The sequence below is a fragment of the Acinonyx jubatus genome, chromosome C1 (genome assembly GCF_027475565.1).
Source record: "Acinonyx jubatus isolate Ajub_Pintada_27869175 chromosome C1, VMU_Ajub_asm_v1.0, whole genome shotgun sequence".
In the NCBI taxonomy this organism is placed as follows: domain Eukaryota; kingdom Metazoa; phylum Chordata; class Mammalia; order Carnivora; family Felidae; genus Acinonyx; species Acinonyx jubatus.
In genome coordinates, this window is record NC_069381.1 from 213,029,139 (window position 1) to 213,043,840 (window position 14,702).

Here is a 14,702-nt window from a genome sequence, read left to right on the forward strand (position 1 = left end):
GCGACGAGAAAGCTTAGCGTCAACGACAAATAACAGAAATACGAGTAAATCGTCGCCGTCCACAGTGAACACGTCTCCGTTAAAATGACTATCCAGGGGCGCCCGGGGGGCTCAGTTGGCTAAGTGTCCGCCTCTTGATTTCGGCTCAGGTCAGGATTTCACGGTTCACGAGATCAAGCCCCGAGTTGGGCTCTGCGTTGACAACATGGAGCCTGCTTAGGATTCTTACTCCCTCTCTCTGCCCCTCCCCCACCACTGAATAAATAAACATTTAAAAATAAAATAGAATAAAATAAAATGATTACCCAAGCTCCTTCAGAGAAAGGAGAAGCTAATCCTTCCTGAAAGCCAAAGGTGGCTGCCCAGGACTGCCTCTTGCAGGACAAACGGACCAAACAGATAAGAAGAGGGGTCACTCCAGGCACCTGGGTTCAGTTGGGAAAGCAGTTAAGCGTCCGACTTCGGCTCAGGTCATGATCTCACGGTTTGTGGGTTCGAGCCCCACATTGGGCTCTGTGCTGACAGCTCGGAGCCTGGAGCCTGCTTCCGATTCTGTGTCTCCCTCTCTCTGCCCTTTTCCCGCTCACTCTCTCTCTCTCAAAAAAAATAAATAAAAATTAAAAAAAAAAAAAGCTTTTAAAAGAGGGTCACTCACCACCCCAACCCATTCTCTTCTATACCTTTGTTTTCCGGGATTACGAGGATAGCCATTTTAAGACTGCCCCATAATTTATAAAATCAGTCTCCCTTTATTGCACATAGAGTTTGCTTCTAATTCTTTTCTATTATAAATATACTACAGCCCTGAAGAATTAAAAATAACACTTCCCTCAGGAAAATTCCACAACATACAACTCCCCTTTCAGAATACTGAGTTTTAACATTAAAAAAAAAAAAAAAAGTCTGTGTAGGGGCGCCTCGGTGGCTCAGTCAGTGAAGCGTCCGACTTTAGCTCAGATCATGATCTCATGGTTCATGGGTTCAAGCCCCACATCGAGATCTGTGCTGACAGCTCGGAGCCAGGAGCCTGCTTTGGGTTCTGTGTCTCTCCCTCTCTCTCTGCCCCTCCCCTGTCTCTCTCTCTCTCTCTCTCTCTCTCTCTCTCTCAAAAATAAATAAGCATTAGAAAAAAAACTATACAAGAATTTGTGTCAATTTTTAAAAGTGAAAATTTGATGATTACTTTGATTTCTATCCCTAAGAATATGAATAAAAGTATTTAAAAACTATTTATTGGTAATTTTTAATTCTCCACTTGAGAATTTTTTTGTCTTTTGTCTATTTTAGTTGGTCTTTTTTTTTTTTTACTGGTTTCGAAGAATTTTTTAATCCTGTAAAAACATTGACCCTTTATTACATATATGAAATATATATTTTGAAATTCTCTTAATTTGTCGTTCATGTCTTATTTTTGAACATGATGTGTTTGGGGATACTAAAGTCTTCATTTGCATAGTGAAAACTACTAATAATATTTTGCTTTATGATTTCTGCTTTGGTTGGTAGTATCTCATTGCTAAATTACACTTTTTAACTGTCGTGTATTTAATAGCTTCTTCCAAGTTGTCCTATATTTTATGTTCCATCAGGCAGGTCCAATCAAATGTCCCTTCCAGGGGCGCCCGGGCGGCTCGGTAGGTTAAGTGTCCAGCTCTCGATCTCGGCTCAGGCCATGATCTCATGGTTTATGGGATCGAGCCCCGCTACGGGCTCTGCGCTGACATCGCGGAGCCTGCTTGGGATTCTGTCTCTCCCTTTCTCTGCCCCTCCCCAGCACACGCGAGTGCTCCCTCTCTCAAAATAAATAAATAAACTTTAAAGAAATATCCCTTCCAACAGCTATAATTGTCATGAACAGCACACGTCTAGACCAGTCTAACAGAATCTCTGTCCTTCTCTAGTGATGCCTTTGCAAAAGTTCTGTCCCTGTTCAGTTTCAAGTCAAGAAAATGCCGTGAAGTAGAGAGTCCCTGCTCCCTCTCTAACCTCCTGCCCCTGTCATCAGACCAGCCTCTCCTCTATAACGAGAACTAGCCTCTCCCCACTCTTAATTCCCAAACCACTAAACCAAGTCCCCAGTGGCCAGATTTAGCAAGCACGTCCCTGCCCCATCAGTCAGAGTATTTAACTCTGCTATCCTGTCCCATTTCCTTGAGGCCTTTCTCCACTTGGCTTTTGGGACCTGCCCTCTCCGGTTCACCCTCACCCCTTCCATCCTTCTTTGAAGGCTCTCTCCATCCACTTTCCTTTTTTTCTAAGAATCCCAAACTCAGCCTCCTTTGATCTACCTCAGCTGTTCCCGAAGTGTGGCCCCTGGACCAAAGGCATCAACTGGGAGCCCTCTAGAAATGCAGATTCTCAGGCCCCACCCCAGACTGACCGAGTCAGAAATTCTGAGGGTGGCGCCCACAGAGGCTAACGTTTGGGAACCCTCGCTTTGCATAATCTCATTAAAATGTTCCAATCATTTTCTCCAGGCCAAACATTGCTCGTCAGCCCTACGCCGACACACTAACCCCTCCACAGGACATCCCCTGTTCTGAGGTCTAACACGGATGACTCCACATGTGACAATGTCACCCTCGTATCCCTCCAGCCCCTCCTCTGTCCCCTCTCTCCCTGAATAGCACCCCTGCCTCGCACTTGCTTCCAGGCTCTGGGTGAAGCCTCACCTTCCCATGTTCCCAAAATTGCCACCTGCCACCCACCCCCTCCCCCAACCCTCCTTCCCCTGGCGATCTTTTTCCCCATAGCACTTACCACCTTCCACATAGTAACTATTTGCTGTGCTTACTGTTTACTGTCTGTCTGGAACGGAACATCCACACGCCCTTCAGGAGGGATCTTTGTTTTGTTCACTCCAGACCCCGAGCGTCCAGAATAACGCCTGGCGCATGGGAAGCATTCGTTAAATATTTAAATGAAAGAATGAATCCTTCTGATTCAGTCCACACCCCCCCCAACATTTTTATGGTGTTAAGTCAGACTTACAAAGATGAGCAAGCCATGACTTCATGAGTTTCACAATCTACCGCTGAGTGGAAAAGTAGATTGTAGGGCACAGGCTTGGTACGATTCCATCTGCAGTGTGTGTGCAGAGATGCGACACGTACATGGCCCTAGAGCAACGTCCAAGAGGAAAGTCACCAAAACGTCTGAATTAGTTATTCGTCCCTGGTGACCTCATTCACGCCTCTGCCTCACGCACGCAGGTTTCAGACTCCACCGCGCCACGGGTCACACAAGAGTGCCCACCTGTCCCGACCCCGATGAAAGGCGACGTCCAGAAGCTTGGCTGCTTGGTCGTTTCCTCCTTTGGGGAACTTGCTCTCCACACCCTTGTTTCCTGTGGCATTTTTCCTTCCTGGTTCTCTTCCTTTCCCCCGACACTTCCTCCTTGGCCCCCCACCCCCACCCTTCCCTCTCCACCTGCTCGCCCTCCTCACCTCCCTCTCGCCTGCACTGGCCTCCAATACCAGCCTTTCCTGGGGCCTCAACCCACTCCTAAGGTCCCTCCTGGAAAAGCCCACCGTGTCTGTTCTTGCTGGTTTGTTCTTCCCAATGAACTTTAAAATCGGCTAGTTTAATTCCAGTAAAAGAAACAAACAAACAAGAAACAACTGTGGGAATTTGTGCTGGAATTCTGTTACAGATGTAAATTAATATCTAAAATCTCTTCTATTCAAGCACATGTGTGTCTTTCTGTGTGCTTACGCTTTGCTTCTGTTTCAGAAGAATTTCACAGCTTCCTCTGGGCAGGTTGTAGGCATTTCTTAAGTGCATTCCAGCTGTTTGATTTTCTTCCTTGACTGTCATGTTGGATTTTCTCTCCTGCTGTATCGTTTGTCTTGTTTGTATATAAAGGGATGGATATGTATACATTCGTTTCGTGAGTGCTACTTTATAAGTTCTCTTTTTTATGGCTTTCCATCAGTTGTTTCGTGTTTTCCAGATATATAGGCATGTCATTTACAAATAGAGATGCTTTCGGCTTTTCCTTCCAGCACTAATGCCTTTTGTTGCTTTCCCTTGTCAAAAGGCATGGACTGGAATTCCAGGGTCTTTAATAATGATGAAAATAGAGGACATACTTGTCTTATTGTTCCCTTTAATGGAAAACCCTCGAGTGTTTTCTGATTAAGTAAGATGCTAGTTTGGGGGCCAAGCCGTATATATTTTTGATGTATTAAGAAAGTAGTCATCAAGTCCTAATTTATTGACTGGGTATTACCCTTTGTTAAATGCTTTGGCTTATGACATCTTTGGAGATGAGTTTTAAATTTTTATCCTTATTTCTATTACTATAATGGAGTCTATTAATGGATTTCTTAATATTGATTCAACCTCACTGTGTTAGTTACCCATTGCTGATAACAGATCATCCCAAAACTTAATGGCTTAAAATAACAATGACCATTTATTTTCTTATACTTTCTGAGGGCCAGGGATTTGGGAGCAAGTTATCTGTGTTAACTAGACATTAATCATCAACAGCTGTTAACATCACACACACACACACACACACACACACACACACACAGTTGGGTATTATGCAACCGCTGATGGAAGATTATATCATCACTGTTAAAAAATTGAACTCAAATTAATTGATCAATTAATTTACAGGGAATATAGAAGACAGGAAAACATGTAAAAGACATCATAGGGAAACAGCAAAAGCCAGGCCACAGGAGATAACTATGTGACAAATTATCTGATTTTCCAAAATGTAAATTGTAAAGAAAAGAGAGACAGACATACAGAGAGGGGGAGAAAGATGTAGGGAACATCTGTAGATAAAAACAGATTCAAGGGGCACCTGGGTGGCACAGTAAGTTGGGCATCCAACTTCGGTTCAGGTCATGATCTCACAGTGTGTGAGTTCGAGCCCCGCGTCGGGCTCTGTGCTGACCACTCAGAGCCTGGAGCCTGCTTCGGATTCTGGGTCTCCCTCTCTCTCTGCCCCTCCCCTGCTCACACTCTCTCTCTCTCAAAGATAAATAAACATTTTTTAAAAATTTTTTAATTAAAAAAAAACAGATTTGAAAGACACACAGTATTCAACCACAATGTATGGATCTTATGTGGATCCTGACTCAGAGAAAGCACAAGAAAACAGAAATTTGATCACTAGCTGACTATGTGATCGTATTCAGGAATCATTGTTAATTTTTTGTTGTCATATTCATATTTTGAACTTTTTAAATTTCTCATCTTTTAGAGAGATTTCCTGAACTGTTCATGGATGAATGAGATACGATGTCTGGGATTTATTTCGAAATAATATGGACGACGAAGGCACAGAAAACCTATATTGGCCGTGACTGGTCATTGTTGAAATTGGGTAATGCGCACACAGGCTTTCATTACTCTCCTCTGTGTGCTTTTGTATGTGTGTGACGTTTTACCATACCCAAGCTTTTTAAGCATCTTAACATCTTCTTGTGTCCTGAGCTGCTCTTTTTCTGGAAAGTCCTAGTTCAGTTATGATATCACCTTCCACCCAGGTACCTGCACCAGAAAGCTCGCAGACAGCCACCCTCCCTCGTCTCCCCCGCTTCCCAGAGTCCATCGAATCCTGCGTCCTGAGGTTTTCTATCTCGCACACATTTTCACAGAGGTGAAATTCACATGACCATTCTGATGCGGACGATTGGGGGGCGTTTAGCACACTCGTGCCCGTGTGCAGTCGTCACCTCTCTCTCCTTCTAAATTTTTCATCACGCCAGGGAAACACTCTGTACCCATTAAGTAATCACTCCCCGCTGCCCCCTCCTCCCAGCCCCTGGTAACGGCTAATTGGCTTCCCGTCTCCATGGATCCGCTTGCTCTGGACGTGCCCCATCAAAAGAATCATGCGCCCATGGCCTTGTGTCCGGCTTCTTTAACTTAGCCTCATGTTTTCAAGGTTTATCCAAATTATAGCAGGATTGTCCTAAATTTTTATGAATTGTTCCATTTCTCTCCATCCCTACCACCCTTGCTTGACTTCAGGGCTTTAACCTCTCTTCCCCGGGCTGGCTGAACAGCCTCTGAAGTGGCCTCCCTGCCTCCCCAGCCTGGTGTCCCCACGGCAGCCAAAGCGGTCGTATATTTCCCCAACACGTCCTGCTCCCCACATGAGCCAACCGCCCTCCCTCCAGGCTTCACCCCTCGGTCCCCTTAAATCCAAACACCTCCTGCGTTGTCCTTTCTTCTCTCGGTCCTTGATCACGTCCGTTCGTATCATTCTAAATTGGAAACGCTCCTCGTCACGGTCACGCTTTCGTTAGCCAAACACCAGGGCCAACCTAAAAGCCCATCCGTGGAGGGAGGATTGGAGTCATGATGTGGCAGCCATGGGGTCAAATGTCATTGTCATGCAGCTGTTAAGAGGACGCTGAGGTGACCCTGGACCGGCCGCTGAATCAGAAAACTACACTGCATGTACGGGCGTGATTGGGGCCGCTGGTGGAATCTGAATGTGGACTGGACATTAGGGAGTGGTGTTCTACGGATGTTTAGGATTTGTTTTGTAAACTATCGTCACGTCGTATCTGCTGGCGTGACGGTCTACTTATCTGACCCTTGGTAGAGTGTTTGGGAAGAGTTTGTTAGTGCCTCACTTTTATTTTAGCCAGGGCTATGGTGCACCTGATGGGATTTACCCCTACGGCCATCCTTTGCGTGGTCTCCCGTTACAGTGCGGGTCTCTGAGAGCTCCGGGAATCAGGTCACGCAAACTCCAGGGCCGACAGAGCCGCGCCCGCACCCCTCACTACCTGACTCGGCCCAGCCTGCCGTTTTCTGTGTCAGCCTCTCCCGTGGGGAGGCGCGAAGGGAAACCGGCCCCCGGCCCAGCTGACTCCCGCACACAGGGCGTCTTTGTGCCCCCCGCCGAGGCAGCACATGACCAGAGTGGCAATGAGGGCTCCCGACGTGCAGCTCACCCTCTCCCACCGAATTCTCTTGCCTAATCTGCTCCAGAGGCCCGCTGGTGCTTCTTTCCTGCTTTCCCAGCCATTATGCCAGGCCTGGCGGAAGAGAGGCTCCCCCGATGCTTCCCGTGGTCCCGGAATGTATAATGAAGTCACCAGCCTGCAAAAGAAAAGGCCTCTGTTTCTATGGGTGACAGAGCTCCGTTCCGGGATGTGCATTATGCAACTCGATCTTCAAAAAATAAAGTGGTGACTGTTAGGGGCATGTCGTGTGGCCTGGCAGCTTTGAGAGGAGACCTTTTTATTTTTTTTAATTTTTTTTTAACATTTATTTATTTTTGAGACAGAGAGAGACAGAGCATGAACGGGAGGGGGGCAGAAAGAGAGGGAGACACAGAATCCGAAACAGGCTCCAGGCTCCGTCCGAGCCGTCAGCACAGAGCCCAACGCGGGGCTCACGGACCGCGAGATCATGACCTGAGCCGAAGTCGGTCGCCCAACAGACTGAGCCACCCAGGCGCCCGAGAGGGGACCTTTCATTTCTTGCTCTGTGAGTTCCCTGACACCCTCGGATTGCTCTGTGGCCTTAAAACCAAATGCTGGCCCCTTGCTTTTCTGCCAGGATGGTGTGCACTACCCACAGGGAGGAGCCCTGGTCTGCACTTTCCCCCAGGCCATGCAAGCCACAGAGGGCAGGTGTCCACTGTGAGCAGAGAGGCACCTGGAGGCTGTCTGGGCCCTTAGTGGCTCTTAATCCAGGCCCAGATAACATGGCCTCACCCTCAGTGAAGACAAGAGGCATCGCCCTGCCGGAGCCAAGAGGCCACAGAGGCTGTGAACGCTAAGTTGGGATCGTGGCCGTAATGAAACCAGCGGGGCAAATGGCAGGGGCTAATGCCACGTCCGCCGGACAAAGCCGGAGTCAGGGCCAGGCCCCCCATCAGGCAGCACAAAGCGGACCGCAGATGCCCGCCGAACAAGAGCGGCTGAGAATCCGCAGGCCAAACCAAAGCCAAACCCCGCAGCTGTGGTCAGGGAAAGGAAGGGTCCGAACCTGGAGCATGAGGTATGTCTCGCTCAGTTTCTCAGACTGACCAAGGGCCAGAGTGAACCCGTTAATTCACAATCCTGGTTCTCACCCCAAACCAGCCGAAAAAGAAGCTCCAAGGCTCTAGAAACCGCATTGTGAGAAGAGCTCCAGGGAAACCCCGTGAACTTCTGCAATCAGAGCCTGAGCAAGGATGTCAGAGCAGGTGCACCTATTGCTTTTCCAGGGGAGGAGGGAGAGCAGAACCTTACTGGCTATTTTTAGGATCATCTCCTCTCATCGTACTTGTTTTGTCCCCTCCCACCCCTATTTCAACCACCCCATCAAGCAACCATGCCGGTGGGTTCCTGTGCATCTTTTCCTTTAAATGTATCCTTAACGAGGGCACCTTTCGTGCCTTGTGCCCCTAGTGTGACTTCTACAAACAAGGTTGCCTCGAATAGCTGCTTCTTATGTTTTTCATACCACACTGAGTGTTTAACACACATCCTTGCTGCTAAGTGGGCTTGTCCATCGTTTTCATGTCCTGCTCAGAGCTTCATGGTGTGGGTGTGTGCGTGTGTGTGTGTCCATCACACCCTACCTCTCCACCCTCCATGGGGTGAGTGCCCCAGGTGGCCTCATCCCCTCACCAGCCACACATACACATGCATACACGCATGTACACACACATATACGTATACACAAACATGCATGCATACACAGACACATGCACACACACATACACACATGTACACACACATACACATATACAAACATGCATGTACACATGCACACGCATACACATATGTATACACATACATATATACAGGTACACATGCATATATACACATACACACATACATATACACATATTCACAGGCACACACACATACACTTACATGCACATGTACACATATACACACATACATATACACATGCATACACACATACACATGTATGCATATATACATACATACACATGTGCATACACATATACATACACACTTACACACATACATATACACATGCACACATATCCATACACATATATACATGTGCACCCATATATATACATGCACACATATACATATACATGCACACGTATCTGTACACATATGTACATGTACACACACACACACAAACACATGCATACATGCACACACACATGCCCACAAGCACACACATATACACATACAGAACATTTTCTTCTTGATGGGTGTGTGTGTGTGCATGTGTGTGTACCCAGAAGCAGCACTCCGTGGTCATACTGGAAATGACCCAGGCTCATCAATTGATGAACCCAGAGCTGATGACGGAGCTGGAGTCCGTCAGTTGAACTCTACCAGATTGTCCGCCAAGGATCTGTCCATCCGCTCTCCCACCACCCATGTACACAGGACCCCACCCCCTGTATTCCAGCATTAATGCCATCCAGCTTCTATTTTCTTGATTTTTGCCAGGCTACTAGGTTTGCAGTGAGGCCTCACTGTGGTTTTAATTTGCATTTGTCTTTTTACAAAGGAGTCAGAGTGTCTCTTCATATGACCGCTATTCTTTGAGTTTTCTCTTCTGTAAATTGCCGGTTCGTACCCTTTTCTTGTTAATTTGCAGCATTTCCTTACATGTTCTAAATATTACTTCCTCTTTAGTTTTAGACATTACAAACTTTTTATCTCACTTTTACATATTTTTTCTCACTTTCTGGGGTACTTTTTAATGATGTATTTTGAAATATTTTCATTGAGTTACAATTGATATAGAACATTGATTTCAGGTGTATAACAGAGATTCGATATCTGTGTACATTGCAAAGTGATCGCCATGGTAAGTCTAGCTAATATCCATCACTGTACATGGTTATAAAAAACTTCTTTCTTGGGGCACCTGGGTGGCTCAGTCGGTTGGGCGTCCGACTTCAGCTCAGGTCACGGTCTCACGGTCCGTGAGTTCGAGCCCCGCGTCAGGCTCTGGGCTGATAGCTCAGAGCCTGGAGCCTGTTTCTGATTCTGTGTCTCCCTCTCTCTCTGCCCCTCCCCTGTTCATGCTCTGTCTCTCTCTGTCCCAAAAGTAAATAAACGTAAAAAAAAACAAAACAAAACTTCTTTCTTTGTGATGAGAACTTTCAAGATCTACTCTCTGAGCAACTTTCTTTTTTTTTTTCTTTTCAATGTTTATTTACTTTTGAGAGAAAGAGAGAGAGAGAGAGAGAGAGAGAGACAGAGTGAGAGCAGAGGAGAGACAGAGAGAGAGGGAGACCCAGAATCTGAAGCAGGCTCCAGGCTCTGAGCTGTCAGCACAGATCCCGATGCGGGGCTCGAACCCACAACGTATGAGGTCATGACCTGAGCCGAAGTCAGACGCTTAACCCACTGAGCCACCCAGGTGCCCTCCTCTGAGCAACTTTCAAAGTTACAATGTATCTCATGACATACTTACTTTATAACTGGAAGTCGGTGCCTCTTGACCACGCATTCTGCCCACTTTCACCCCTGCCTCTGGCAACCACCGATCTGTTCTCCACGGCGTGCTTTTTTTTAACTATTTAATTGAGATATAAATCACATGCTGTACAATTCACCCAATTAAAGTGTACAATTCAGTGGTTTTTAGTGTATTCACAGAGCTGTGCAACCGTTACCACAATCAATTTTAATAACATTTCCATCATCCCCCAAAGAAGCCGTATATCCATTAGTGGTCTCTTCCCATGACCCACCCCCTCTCCCCCCTCCTCCCCGCCAAGCACACCAGCCCTTCAGCAACCACTAATATCCTTTCTGTCTCAATAGATTTGCCCACTCTGGACATTCCATGTAAATGGAATCATACAACATGTGGTCTTTTTTGTCTGGTTTCTTTCACTGAGCATCGAGTTTTCAAGGGTCATTTGTCGTATAACGCGTGTCAGTACTCGGTTGTCTATTACCAAATAATAGGTATAGATACACCACATTTTTGTTCATCCATTCACCAGGTGATGGACAACTCTGGGTTGGTTCCAGTTATTGGCTGCTGTGGCCTTTCATGTATACAAAATTTTGTGTGGACACATGTCTTTCTTTCTCTTAGGTAAATACCTAAGGGTGGAATCGTATGAAGGTTCCATGTCTAGCATTTCCAGAAACTGCAAAGCTGTTTTCCACAGTAGCTGCACCCTTTTACATTCCCACCAGCGACGTATGAAAGTCCGCGTTTCTTCACCTTCTCACCCACTCTTGTTACCCCTGTCTTTCCGGGTGGGTGGGGCGTGGTATCTCCACTCATGATGCCGAGCAACTTTCCATGTGCTGTTGGCCACGTGTGTATCTTTGCGTTGGAGAAATGTCTATTCAGATCTATTGTCCATGGTCAAGTTGGGTTAGTTATCTTTTTACTATCGAGTGGTACTCATTCAGTACGCTTTCTGAACAAAAAAGATAGACCCTTAATTTGATGTAATCACCTCAGGTTGGTTTTGTGTTTGCCTTGTATATGGTTTGTGATCTGTTTGTGATCTGATCCCTGGGAAGTTCCTTCTGTTCTCTGTCTGTGCCTCTATAATTATTCGCTTTAGAGTTCCTGTAGGACTTGGATTATTTCGGTGCCCTCCAGTTTTCTAGGTTCCCCATAACAGAGCCAAGGAGAAACTGCTGTGACTTTATGTCTAATGCTGTCTTAACAAGAGCCCTTTTGACTGGGCCAATCATTTTTTTTAAGTTTATTTATCTATTTTGAGACAGAGAGAGACAGCTGAGTGGGGGAGGGGTAGAGACAGAGGGAGAAAGAGAGAATCCCAAGCAGGCTCCACACAGCAGTGCAGAGCCCGACGCGGGGCTCAAACTCACGAAACCGTGAGATCATGACCTGAGCCAAAACTGAGAGTCGGACGCTTAACCAACTGAGCCCTCCCCCCTCCCCCCCGGTGCTCCTTGACTGGGTCAGTCATTTAAATTAGCCAAATCTGTCTTCAAATAGCCAGGTTCCTAAGTCATTTTTTAGGGAATTCTGTAAAGCATGACTCTATAACGACTAGTGCCTCAAGATGACAAGTCTGGTTTCATTGTCACAAAGGTTCATGGCCTCCTCCAACAAGACTGACACCACACTCTTCCTGGGGGTCCTGAGTGTCCCCACCTGGTGTGGATACCAAAGGAACAATGCTACACACACAGGGTCTAGATAGCGATGGGTCCCCGTGTGGTCTAACATCCTCTGTCTTTTTATGGATGAGGTATTCAGGTGCTAGGACATCCCTGGTGACATCCCGGACAGCACCCAAGCCTCCAGATTCTGAAAATACCACACTTTACAACTGTGTAACACTGTACAATTTTAAGAGAACATCTCCTCATTCCACTAGACACTCAAAGCCCCATCTTGTTAGCTCCATTTTAAAGGTGGGGAAACTGAGGTGCAGAGGAGATACGGGATCGTCCACGATCCCACAGCTCATGAGAGATGGACAGAGCTTGGGAGAGACCTCAGCTTTTCTGACCCACATTACACAACTGTATGAGTCTGCTAGGGCCACCAGGGCCAAACGCCCCAGTCCAGGGGGTGGGTTCAGACAACAGTCATGTATTTCCAAGTCCAAGAGCAAGGTCCTGCAGAGTTTGGTTTCCGGCGAGAGCCCTCTTTCTGACCCGCAGACAGTTGCTTTGTGCTCACATGGTCTTTCCTCTGAAGGTGCGTGTAGGGGAGCGAGGGTGGGGGAGAGAGGGAAAGACTGACTGTGCTGGTGTCTGTTTTATAAGGACACATCCTATCGGCTCAGGGCCCCTCCTCTATGACCTCATTTAACCCAAATTACTCCCTAAAAATTCCGTCTCCAAATACAGTCACGTTGGAGGTCTTACTCGTTAGCATATGAATTTGGGGGGAACACAGTTCTGTCCACGGCACCACTGTAACAAATTGCCACAAACTTGGTGGCTCAAACAACACAGTGGTACTGTGTCACAGCTCTGGAGGGCCAAAGTCAAGGCTTCACCGGGTTTCGGCACAGCTGCATTCCTGCGGGAGGCTTCCGGGTAGAAGCCCTCTCTTCGCCTCTTCCAGCTCCCGGGGGCCACCTGTGCTCCTCGGCTCACAGCCCTTCCTCGCGTCGCCCCAGCCACCTGCTCTGTCCTCACATCTGCTCCTCCTGACTCTGATTCCCTGCTTCCCTTCACGATGGGACCTCATGATAACGTTGAGCCCACTCAGATAAACCAGGAGAATATTACCGTCCCGAGATGCTTCACTCAGTCCCGTCTGAGGAATGTCTTTTGCCGGTTGAGGTGACGCTCTCAGGTTCCAGGGATTAAGATGTGGACCTTTCTGGGGGGAATTATTCACCCCCATGTTCACGTAACCCCTCTAGAACACGGAGGTCTCCTCTGTAAAGTGAGAGAGTAGAACAAGAAGATTTCTAAGACCCTCACAGACTCTCTCTGGCTGTGGCTTGTGGTTAAGCCTGCCCGGAAGTGTAAGTTCTGATTGTTTTGCGCGTACGTTTCATCCACCAGCCATGCTTCTCTAGCTCGGAGCGCCAGTGAGGTTATGTATCTGTTAGCGTTTCCCCTTCCATGGCTTCTTTCCCTTCTTGGAACACTTCTGTGTCAACGCTTTGGCTCATCAACATTATTTTTCAGTTTTAGGATAACCAAAATGAATACTTTTTGCTCAAGTCTTCTTCGACACTGCACTTCTCAGAATTTCTCATTTTTTCCGCACACATTACAACGCATACACATTCACTAACTCATTCCATAATGTTGCACACGTGCCTGCAAGTCCATGTGCGGAAGTAAGAAAAAACTCAATGGGGATTTGGGACACCTGCTTCCTGTTACCTGGATGCCTCATCTATAAAAAGACCGATGATGATGATGATGATGATAGTCAATCGCTTAAGGACCTATCACTATCTGGGACACCTTCAGTCCTGAAGATGGCAGGAAACGCAGCTCAGAGACCCCAGTGAAAGGACCCGTGCCTTGCCCAGAGGTGTGGACAGGACTAGGGGACCACCCGTGGGTTGGTGGGGATCCCAGAGCCTTGCCACAGTGGGCAGTGCTGTCCTCCCCAGGGTCACGGGGACAAGGGAGACAGGTGAGAAATGGAAGCCTGGGTGAGGGAGCTGTCATCACAAAAGGTCAGAGCGACTATCAGAGACAAGATGTCAAAACAGACAGTGGGTAGGTGATGAGCCCTACGGGCCCCAGCCCCTCCTTGTCCTGCCCACCCGTCTTACACCAGTGCCTCCCAGTGGTCAAACCCAGCCAGATGGGATCCCAGGAGATGCAGCTATTGGGGGTTCGTCTCTTGGTGGCACAGAGAAGACAGAGAAAAGCAGAGAACGGACCCTGCTGGGGTGAATGGAGGGAGAGAACCAAGAAGGGCCAGCTCTCTGGCCCTGTCACCAAGTGACTTTGCCTCCTTAGGCAAGTGACTCCCTCGCTCTAGGCTTTTGGTTTTTTTCACCTGAAAATGAACCAGAGGGGCGCCTGGGCGGCTCAGCCGGTTGAGCGTCTGACTTCGGCTCAGGTCATGATCTCACGGTTTTTGAGTGTGAGATCACATCCGACTCTGTGCTGACAGCTCAGAGCCTGGAGCCTGCTTCACATTCTGTGTCTCCCTCTCTTTCTGCCCCTCCCCCACTTGCGCTCTGTGTCTCTCTGTCTCTCAAAAATGAATAAATGTTTAAAAAAAAAGTTTTTTTTTAAGTGAACCAGAGAATTAGAGTCCACTAGTTAAAGGATGATCGCTCCCGTTTATTTCAATTTTAATAATCT